Source organism: Leucopleurus acutus (genome assembly GCF_964270905.1).
Source record: "Leucopleurus acutus genome assembly, chromosome: 9".
Classification (NCBI taxonomy): domain Eukaryota; kingdom Metazoa; phylum Chordata; class Mammalia; order Artiodactyla; family Delphinidae; genus Leucopleurus; species Leucopleurus acutus.
In genome coordinates, this window is record NC_139144.1 from 94,946,363 (window position 1) to 94,957,532 (window position 11,170).

The following is an 11,170-nucleotide window of genomic DNA, read 5'->3' on the forward strand; positions in this document are numbered from 1 at the left end:
ATAATATCCAGGCGGTATGTGATACTGGCCAGATGAAAGATTCATATTATAAACTCTATTGACTTTTAAGGGATGGAAAGATCGCAGTCTGCTGAAATAGTCAAGAAAAGCTTAAATTTTGAGCCAAACATTTAGGGATAGATTTGATTTAGAAAAGCAGAGAAGAAAAGGAAACATATTTCACACGAGACGGGACAGCATAATAGCGGGAACATTTAAAAGTGCTTTACAGTTTGCGGAGCATTTTCTCATCCATGCTGTAGAGGTGAAAATGAGCAAAGTTTTTCAGAGTCAAGTTCTGAGATGAAGCTGACTTATCAGAAGGGAAACATCCCTCCTTTCCCCTCTACCCTTCCTTCCTGATCAGGGTTCACGGTTTCATATGGACTTGCTAATCTAAAGCCCTTCTACAGGGGAATTTCTCCCCACAGATGTGGCAAAGGGAGCCAGGAAGCTGTATTCTTCTGGATATCTCGCGTGTGTGTTGTGTGCCAACTAACAGTTGGCATGGGACACTTTCTATTTGGGGTGAACACGACATTTTACAGCTTATAATCCCAAATCAAGTAACTCCTGGACTTGGAAGGACTTCTCTTTCTTAGCCAATCTTACTTCTCATCCCTTCCCAGGTCAAAGTAGATCTATTCTTCCTCCCTATTTCACAGCCCCATCTGGCTTTTCTACTTCTCTCTTGCTATATGCTGCTTGTTCCACCAAACCAGGTCCTACCATCACCCTTCAGTTTTTAGATCAAGCCCTACCACCTTCACAAGCTCCTCTCCATCTATAAGTGCCAGTGGTGATTATTTGCACCCTCCTGATCTCTGCAATGCTTCTTACTATTGAGAGGAGGTGTAACGTATCCCTTTGAGAATCTGATGAACGCATATACACAAAAAATGTTCCTAATTTCAAGAGACTCATGTTTCTCTGAAAACATCACTTTATAGAACACATTTGTTTGGTACAAACCATATACTTCAATGCTTTCAAATATATTTTTATATTATTTTGTCTAACGTATGTCTTACTGTCATAATTAGACTAAACTTGAAAATAAAGCTATTTTAGAAATTTTTGGTAACCCTCTTAGAACTAGGTAGAATATAGAGCACATGGGAGGTATATAATAATACAAAACAGAATGGATAAACGAAATGTGGTACATCCATACAATGCAATATCATCCAGTGATTAAACCAAATGAGATATCAAGACACAGAAAAACATGCAAGAACCTTAGATGCACTTTGCTAAATGAAAGAAGCCAGTCTGAAAAGGCCACATGCTATATAATTCCAACTATATGACATTCTCGAGTAGGCAAGCCTATGGAGACATTAAATAGATCAGTGGTTTCCAGGGATACAGGGGGAGGGAGGGATGAAAAAGTAGAGCACAGGGGATTTTTAGGGCAGTGAATCTACTCTGTCTGATACTATAATGGTGGATACACGTCACTACACATTTGTCAAAACCCACAGAACGTACAAACACAAAGGGTGAACCCTAGTATAAACTGTGGACTTTAGTTTATAATAATGTATCAATATTGGCTTGTCAATTGTACAACGTACTACACTAAGGTAAGATGTTAATAATAGAGGAAACTGGGGAGGGGATAATAATGGGAACTCTCTGCATTTTCTGCTTATTTATCTGTAAAATTTCTAAACTTCTAAAACTGTCCTAAAAATAAAGTCTATTAATTTTTTTTAAGAAAGAGTTTCAGATTTTGACCGTAACCTCTAATGACTATTGGGATAAAGAATAGGCAACTCCTAATGCAATGCGTGTATTTGAGGTTTTCAAAGGTTGTATCTATTGATGTTAAACTCTGTTAAACTTGTTGCTTGACATCACGTCGACACAATATCCAGGATTTTTAAATGAACTAACCGAATTAGTAAGATGGGTTCTCATGATATAGACGCAGCCCAATCCTAATGTCAATGAAAAATTCAACATTTAACACACAAATTTCAATGTGAAAAATACTATTAGCTTATAACTAGTGAGTCTTAGACATAAGCAGAAAGAAACCCCACCAAGACATGGTAGTTATTTAAAAGAGTTCTTTTTTCTTGGTCTGTCTCTCTATTCCTAACAGGAGCTTTGAGGAAAAGTCGTATCCATCTGGAACAAAATGAATATTTGGAACCACAGAACATCAGTTTAGCAAGTGAAGGGCCAAATTCAGTGTCTTGTTCTCAATTTTGAAGGAACACAGTTAGGGGTGACTGACCCAGGAAACTTCTCCCCCGAGGCTGTTTACGCCTGAATTGATTATTCTGAGGTCAGACAAGGATGTTGGCCACAGTATTAGCCATTTACCCCACATTGATTCCTACATAGTATCATCTTGTTTGGTTTTTTAAAAGCTCGAATTGATGGAATGAACCATGCCAAAGTCCTAGTATTCTGTCCATCTTAACAAATAAAGTTAAGCATGTAGTGATTCAGCTGGTTGGGTAGAAAGTCATCCATTATGAGAGTTTTTTCCCTCTCCTTGGCCATCCTTTTCTATTCCAAACAAATCTCCCAGCTCTTGACCTTCTTGTTTGCTGTTTGGCCTTGGGGGGAATGGAGGGAAAGAGAGAAGAGTTAAGTCAAGGGTCAGCAAATGAAGGCTCCCACGTGGTCAGTGGGTCGCTCTGCAGTCCCCTAGGGCCACTCACAACGGAGGATACAGTGGACACAGTAGTCAAGCTTTCCAAGAAGGGCCACGGTGCCCTCTCAGTGACTCTTTTGACCTCAACCACGGCTCTGGCCGTGTGAAGCATTAATTTGATTCTGCTTATTATCTTCTTCAATAATTATAAAAATAATGTTTTCCAGATAAAACAAAGAGACCACTTGCTTCAACTCTTCTCAATCATTCGTGACGTGCATTCAAAGTGTGTAGCCTGGGGTCGCCATTGTATACACACAATAAATCTTAGTTTATCTGGAATCCAGGCGGTCATGAAGCCTGGATGATGAGGGTTTTTTTTTTTTTTTTTTTTTTTTTAACAGACAGGAGTCAGGGAGGGCAGTCATTGCTCAGACAATGCGATTCCAGCAAGTGCTGTTCTGAATCTCTGAGCTCTGAAGGGAAGAAGATGGATGAGCAGGCAAACTGAGAAGACAAGTGAGCCAGAGGGAAAGGAAGAAGTTGCTGAAGCAGGAAGAGAAAAAGGCATTAAAGGGGAGGAAGATAAGAAATGGAAGCTAGCAGAGGGGGAGAAGCGAATTGTCAGCAGGGGAGGAGAACCAGGGAGAGACCAGGGAGACCGAGTGGGTGGGCCAAGTTTTCCGTGTGCTGTGAACAGGGGCAGCCAGGTATATTGGTCTGCAAACCACATTATTAGCTGCCTACCATATGGCTTCTGAGATATGTGGGGAAAGCAAAGGCAGAAAATAAAATGTTAGTCAGTTGTTCTAACACTGAAAAAGAATCTGTAAATTTTGAGAGGTGTGAGAATAGGAACCCTCAAAGTGGGAGATCAGTGTCTTTGTGCATTTCATATATTGAGGTTCAAAGAGGACATTTCCCCAAACCATGGTAGTTCTCTTTCAAATAAAGTTGTTTCAGACCAACCATAATTAATGTTCCTAATGGTAACCCTGAAGCATGTCAAGAACCTAAAGGAAACTTCTGAATTTTCAAAGATTAGGTATGTTGAGTGCAGTTTGACTAGTGAATGCCAGTTGAATGTTAAGTGTGTGTTGCTATATTCTCGTTTTGGGGAGATTGTGAATCCACATGTGAAAGATAGAATCACCCTCAATTACCTAGCATGCAGCTCATTTGGCAACCAGTCTGGACCTTAGATCCTAGTTCCAATTCTGTAACTCTATCTATTGTCTAGTGGACATTTCTCTCTGAGAGCCCTGTCGTCATTCAAAAACATTATCAGGAACAGCCTTGGACTCCCCTGGTGGCACAGTGGTTAAGAATCCGCCTGCCAAGGCAGTGGACGTGGGTTCAAGCCCTGGTCCGGGAAGATCCCACATGCCACGGAACAACTAAGACCGTGCACCACAACTACTGAGGCTGTGCTCCAGAGCCCGCGAGCCACAACTACTGAGCCTGCGTGCCACAACTACCGAAGCCCGCATGCCTAGAGCCCACGCACCGCAGCAAGAGAAGCCACCGTAATGAGAAGCCTACGCACCGCAATGAAGAGTAGGCTCCACTCGCCGCAACTAGAGAAAGTCCTCACACAGCAACAAAGACCCAAAGCAGCCAAAAATAAAGAAAATAAAATAAATAAATTTATAAAAAAAAAAAAAAGAAGTAGCCTCATCTCTCCACCTGTCCTTTTCTGGAACATTGGCACCATTCATCTCTCATTGCACCTTTGATTCTCTCTTCTTTATCTCCGTGGGCTGCTAAATATCTCTTCAAAATCTCTCAGTCCCTCCTCACCATTCTCACTGCCCTGAATTAAGCCCAGGTCCTAACTTACTGGCCTCCCTCTCCACTCCTTTTATTCACAGCACACACGTCCTCGAACAACTTTCTCATCACTGCTTTCATCTGGATCCGATCTCAGAGCCCAGGAGTTTTCCCAGCTGCCCTGGCCGCAAGCCTAGCCTGCCCCACCAACTCATGATATGTCTTATCTGCTCATTTCTGGGCACCCTCCAACTGCATCTTCTCCAGCGGGGAGCGAGGTTTCACGCCAGAAACTTGTGGATCATCCTGTACTCCTCCCTCTCTCCCTTAAACCATCCATCACCAAGCCCTGCAGATTTCCCCCCAGTGCGTTCACTCATCTCCCCCTTTGCATCTCCACAGTCACCACACCTGAGTTCAGGCAATCATAATCATTGATAGCTCCAACTATATACCAGGACTTGTTCTCGACATTCACCTGTATTTCCTTATTTAATCCTCACAATAACTCCATGAGGTGTATTTCATCATTATCCCCCTTTTGTAGATGAGGAAACTGAGGCTCAGTGAAGTAAATTATCCAAGCAAATAATCAGTAGAACCAGGACTCAAACCCAAAGGGTCTGGTTCAGGAATCCACGTGCTTAACTTTTATTTTATATTGCCTCTCTTCTGTATATTTTCTTCATTTATGCCTGTTTCTTTTCTGTGTCTGTTGTTTCTGGTACATGGAGGGCAAAGAGAGACTGAAGAAAGAAGCAGATTGGTAGGTAGCGGGTTGAATTAAACAAAGGAGCTTACCCGCAAGGCTTGTCTTGGGCTCTGCAGGACGAGTACGTCTCCACACCAGCCCACCACAATGTCAAGTTTATAGAGAAGCCTTAACGGGGCTCATTTACATCTTCAGTCCAGATGGTTTCAACAACACCTTACTGTCTCAAGGCTGCATCCTTGAAACAGCTCTTAGTGTGGGAACAGTGGACAAAACATTCCAAGGACAGAGGAGGTGGTAAGGAGCCTCCCATTGCCCCGGTCCAGCTCATGGGTCAACCTGTGGTCACATCCTCCAGCAGTGTTGGTTGAAATCACCAGGTACACTTTCTCAGATGGATTTAGGGAGGGTCCCTGCCACATCTGGGAGGAGCCCAGCCGCCCAAGGGCTTCCCTTTTGGGGTGGCCAAGCCTCATTCCTGGGCCTGGGACACAAAGGCTGCTGGTCATGGGGTAGAAGGATGCGTCCTTCTCTAGCGGCTTCTCCCTGACACCGTAACTCAGCTCCAGCACCAGGAGGGTCTGTCCCGTGCCATCTGCTGACACACGTCACTTTCTGGTGAGTCTAATTTTAGGTCTTCCTTCTCATTTTGGTTCCCCTTTGCCTTAATATGTAGAACAAATCCCTAGATTTTTTTGGACAATTACATAGAAGATTTTAGTGCTTCTCTGGCAGGAAGCAAGATTTCCTTCTTTTTATTTAAAAGAATCTGGGGGTCCTCTCAGTGGTTTCTGGGGGCTGGGGGCTGGGGGTTGACTGCCTGTGTTCTGCTCCCCTCTTTCCAGGTTTCCCCCTCCTTCTTCCTTTTCTCCCTCTCTCCTGCTTTTTTTTTTTTGGCATGTTAATTGAATCTTTATTTTTTTATTTATTTAATTTTTTTTTTGGCTGTGTTGGGTCTTCGTTGCTGCACGCGGGCTTTCTCTAGTTGCAGCAAGCAGAGGCTACTCTTCATTGTGGTGCGCGGGTTTCTCATTGCAGTGGCTTCTCTTGTTGCAGAGCACGGGCTCTAGGCACGTGGGCTTCCGTAGTTGTGGCACGCGGGCTTCCGTAGCTGTGGCTCATGGGCTCTAGAGCACAGGCTCAGTAGTTGTGGCTCACGGGCTTAGTTGCTCCACGGCATGTGGGATCTTCCCAGACCAGGGATCGAACTGAACCCTTGTCCCCTGCATTGGCAGGCGGATTCGTAAGTCCTGTGCCACCAGGGAAGTCCCTCTCCTACTTATTGAGACACTCTTCTCCTTTGCCTTCCATTATGCTTGGTTCTCAAAAGAGATTCTCCGGCTGAGCCTCTCCCTACACTCCTTTTCCATCTGCACCTTGCTTCTCCCCTTTGCTGCACCCTCTGCCTGCTCATCTTTCCACTCTAGACACTCTCCTTGGTGAGCTCACACGCCCTAAAGCTTTCACTATTATCCCCACGTCGAGGGTGTCCAGCCAAGGGCCCCAGCCCGGATGCCTCTGAAGCTTCCTTTAAACAGCCAGTTGTCTGCTGGATAATCTGCCCCCGTTCTCAAAGACCAGACTTCGCAAACTCAGCATGTTGGAAGCTGCACTAGTCACCTTTTCTCACAGAATGTGCGTCCTGCACGGTGAGCGAGTCCGTCTAGCGCAGTAGGCTCTAGTTCGGCCGGCCTCCAGCCAGACAGCACTCCCCACTTGTGCGAGGGTGATCACCCCCTCCTAACGTCCTTTGAAGCCTCCAGCCCCAGCTCCTCAAGGTGGCCTGCAAGGTCACGGGGGATTTGGCCTCTGGATCCCTGCTCCCTGCTGCGTTCTGTTCGCAGATCTCTGCACAGCTTGGAGGACTTTATCTCTGTGGCCTTGTCCTTGCCTGCTGGTAAATGGCCTTCTGGGGAGGAAATCATCCCTGATCTATAGCATTTGTGACTCTTCTGGTGTAAATACTACCACCATGGCAGATTTCAGACTAACATGACGTGGGACTTTCCTGGTGGTCCAGTGGTTAAGAATCCGTCTTCCAATGCAGGGGACAAGGGTTCAATCCCTGGTCGGGGAACTAAGATCCCACATGCCGTGGGGCAACTAAGCCCTCGCGCCGCAACTAGAGAGAAGCCCACGTGCTGCAAAGAAAAGATCCCACATGCTGCAACTAAGACCCAATGCAGCCAAAAATAAATACATCAGTAAATATTAAAAAAAAAAAAACAAACTAACATGACGTGAAGTTGGGAAAAGTAGCAACCATTAGACAGTATTTCCACCATATACTTAACAATAGCCCTAAAAATCCTCAAGGCATAGATAATAGTAAAATGTAGGAAAATAATTAGGGAGTAATATATTTCTAGTATTTGTTACCTTTGCTTTTAATGTGATTTATTTAATTGTAAAAGAATATAATTTAAATGTTAATAATGATCACGTTTCACAACCAGCTTGCAAGACTGAACATTTAACGATCGGTCCTCGTGAGCTGGTTCGAACCAGCTCCAGGGCACCACTGACCCCTTTCCCAGAGATCCCTCTGCCCCACTGACATCTGGTCAAGGGTTATTAGGAGTCAGCTCTGCTCACGCTGGGAACGTGCCTCTTTTTTTTTTTTTTTTTTTTTGGTACACGGGCCTCTCACTGTTGTGGCCTCTCCTGCTGCGGAGCACAGGCTCCAGACGCGCAGGCTCAGCGGCCATGGCCCATGGGCCCAGCCGCTCTGCCGCATGTGGGATCTTCCCAGACCGGGGCACGAACCCGTGTCCCCTGCATCGGCAGGCGGACTCTCAACCACTGCGCCACCAGGGAAGCCCAACATGCCTCTTTTTTGTCTCCATCATTGTTCTTTCCACATTGAGTCTATTTATACACCTGTCTCCCCTCCTAGTCCGTGAGCGTCTCAAGGGCAGAGGCTGTGTCTGTAATCCCAGTACAGTGCCTGATACGTACTAGACACTCAGTAACCTATCGTTTAAATAATTGATGATGCCTTTCCTATTGGTACCATCCTATCCTCATCCATATCCCTTCCCATCTACTATGGGAAGGGTCTTTGGCCGCAGATGGAACAGTGTTCCAGGTCTCAGTGAAAACAATGCTTGTTGATTGGATTAGCTGACCGAGTGGACTAGAACATTTACAGGTAAGAATAGTTTACCCACATACATTAGAGGTAGGAGAGGGTGTGCTCTCCCAACAAGTCCCCAGACATAGGGTCCCCATGCCCTTGCCCATCACAGCTCATGTCTATAGGGTGCAAATTCATCACTTGTGGGAAAGTGGTCATTCAAAGCACTTGTACACGTTTGATGTTCTGCAGACTTCAAAGCTCAGATTTAGTCGTTTTTTACTGAATGAAGATTAACATTCTAAATCCTCATTCTGACAGAAAATCAGACCAGTCCACCAGGAAGACAGAATGGAACAGGGACCGAGCGTTTTTACGTTAACAGGTAGCGTATTAGCCACGGGGATGGATCAACGGAAAAGGAATCTGTAAATGCCCCGATGGTATTGATGATATTTTTTTCAGTTTTTCAACCAAATGCTTGTCATTTTAATGAGATAGACTCTAATTTCTCTGCATTTTTAGAGTCATGCATATTTTTTGTAGCTGATTAAACACATAGACTGTAATCTAGAGTGACACATCTGTAGAACGTAGCTGCAGCCTGAGGAGGGGTAGCAGTGCGTTTTCTAGAATTGTGATTTTATACCTCACTAGAATGACTTGTTTATATAAAGGAATCTTTCTGTTTTCCAAGAAGATTCAACAGTTCCATTAAGCAGCAGCAAAAGCAGTAGTCACTTCTCCCTAACAGATTTCAATCTTAGCAAGACTTATATTTCACAAATAAATATTTAAAAGCAAATCATAACAACCATCAAAACCAACACTACCACACATACCCAAACGACACCAGTTAGTCTGGGTCCACTTCAAGGAATTAGGTGTTTCTGAAACCTATGTCGATTTCACTGTCTCCCTAAAGAAAAGTTTGGTGTCTTCACGATTCTATCGATACACACACACACATCCGTCTGAAAAGCAAAATCAAAGGACTGAGCTCACTCAGATTTAACTCTAATGCAAGTAAGTAGAATTTGAAAGAACAAGCTTTTCGACTGGATTCAGCCTAAAGGATATTGAGATTTCTTAATATCTCCTTTCACAGGTGAAACATTATTTCTTGCCTACGAGGGGCACAAATCTATATATACTCTGCACATACGTCACTCTTTGTCACCTTGGATAATGAGTCCCATCTGTGGTGGACAGATGTTTCCAAAGAGTCTAAGATTCACGAGCAAAAGGTAGGTTGCAGGTGACAGTGGTGCCCGTTCTGAATGGATGTGTCGAAAGAGAGCTGTGCCCCACAGCTTGTCCGGCAGCCGAATGAGCCCCATCAGAGGAGGACAGAATGGCATGGGCAGGCTCTTTTCGCCAGTCTTTGAAAAGACCAGCATCTTAGGAGACTGAATCTCTCTGTTATTGATGATTCTGGACTAGACGTGATCCCCTGGCATGATTGAGGCTCTTGGAACCATGGAACTCACTTCCAGAAGGAAAATCTAGGCGTGGTCTACAGACTCGAGAAGTAATTGTTAAAAGAAAAAAACAAGGGAAAGAACAAAAAAGGAAAAGGACTTTTTCACTCTGACAAGAACCACAGGAGTAGTTAACCCTGAAGATGGAAACAGCAAATGACCTTTGGTGAGGGACATTTTCTGAGCATTTCAAGCAGGACTGACTGCTTTATAATACTTCAGATGGCATGGAAAGTTCTCTATCATGAATGAGAAATATCCTCTTTAAAATGAGCAAAGCCTTAAGTTAGTCCACACAACAGTGTCTGGCCAGGTGGAATATTTCAATCCTGCACTTCCTGGCCTGTACCCTTTAGAGCAATTGCATTTCGTAAATTACAGGAACGTGCCAAGAACAGGTGGTTGAGACATGGGGATGGTCATAAGTCTGGGGCTCAGTGGCTTCCAGCCCCCAAAGTCAAGGTTCTCAAGTGCTGACCTTGACACAACTGGAATTCCTGCCATAGAATTGTCTTCCACAGGTGGAAATTCAGTGTCTTATGTGTATTTCTAATCACCATCCTTGAAAAGCCACAGTGTATAGGAATGTTAAAAGAGCTCTCTTTTTCCATCACACCATAAAAGGCTGGATGGAAGCTCTTTCTGAAGCAAAGACAATTAGGTTGAAATGTTGTACACTTTGTGGCCAAGGCTGAATTCCTACTGAGCAAATATGCACGAGCACAGGGAGGTGATATGGACCCCACGCTGCCAGGGTGAGCTTCTCAGACTCAGATGGAATAAACACCTTCCATGAAGTTATCCTCCTATCAGATGCTTGCAGCCCAAATCAGAAGTTTTTCTAGAAGATTTTTTTTTCCATTTCAAAAGTAATACATATTCAAGCTAGATTTTTAAGAACTTCAGACAAAACATAAGGAAGAAAATTTCCTTTGTTTTCTCCGTAAGTACATGCAAAAACATGTCTTTTTGCCCTGTGTTGCATTCTGTGGATGAGGTCTCAGTAAAGACAGCACTGTTCTTAGAGACAGGTTTCAAAATGAGTAGGAGGGTCACAAAAGGAGTGGAAGTAGAATATAACATTCCTCCACATTCCCACTCCCTTTCTTTGGGGGAAAGGATGGAGATCCTCAATGCTCCTGCACGAGTAACATGGCACCTGATCAGCTTCCCATGAAAAATGGACATTCTACTTCAGCCAAAGCGCTTTGAACGTCTGCAAAGAACGTGATGGGTCACTCGGTTAATCTTCTGAGGAGGAGCCATTTTGCTGGAGGACAAGGCACGGATTTTTCATATCCAGTCCTTCCAATATGTGGTATTCTGGACACCTTCCAGCACTGGGCCAGTGATGTCCTTTTGGGATATGTTTGACCACCCACCTTGGAGGCATCTTATCGTTCCCCTCTTGTGTAAGTCATTCCACACCACCACAGGGCTGGCCGCCAAGAAAAAATGCTTCTGCTGAAGGGGCTGAGGAAAATTTACTGCCCACTGGACTGCTTAGAGCTTCTGGAAAA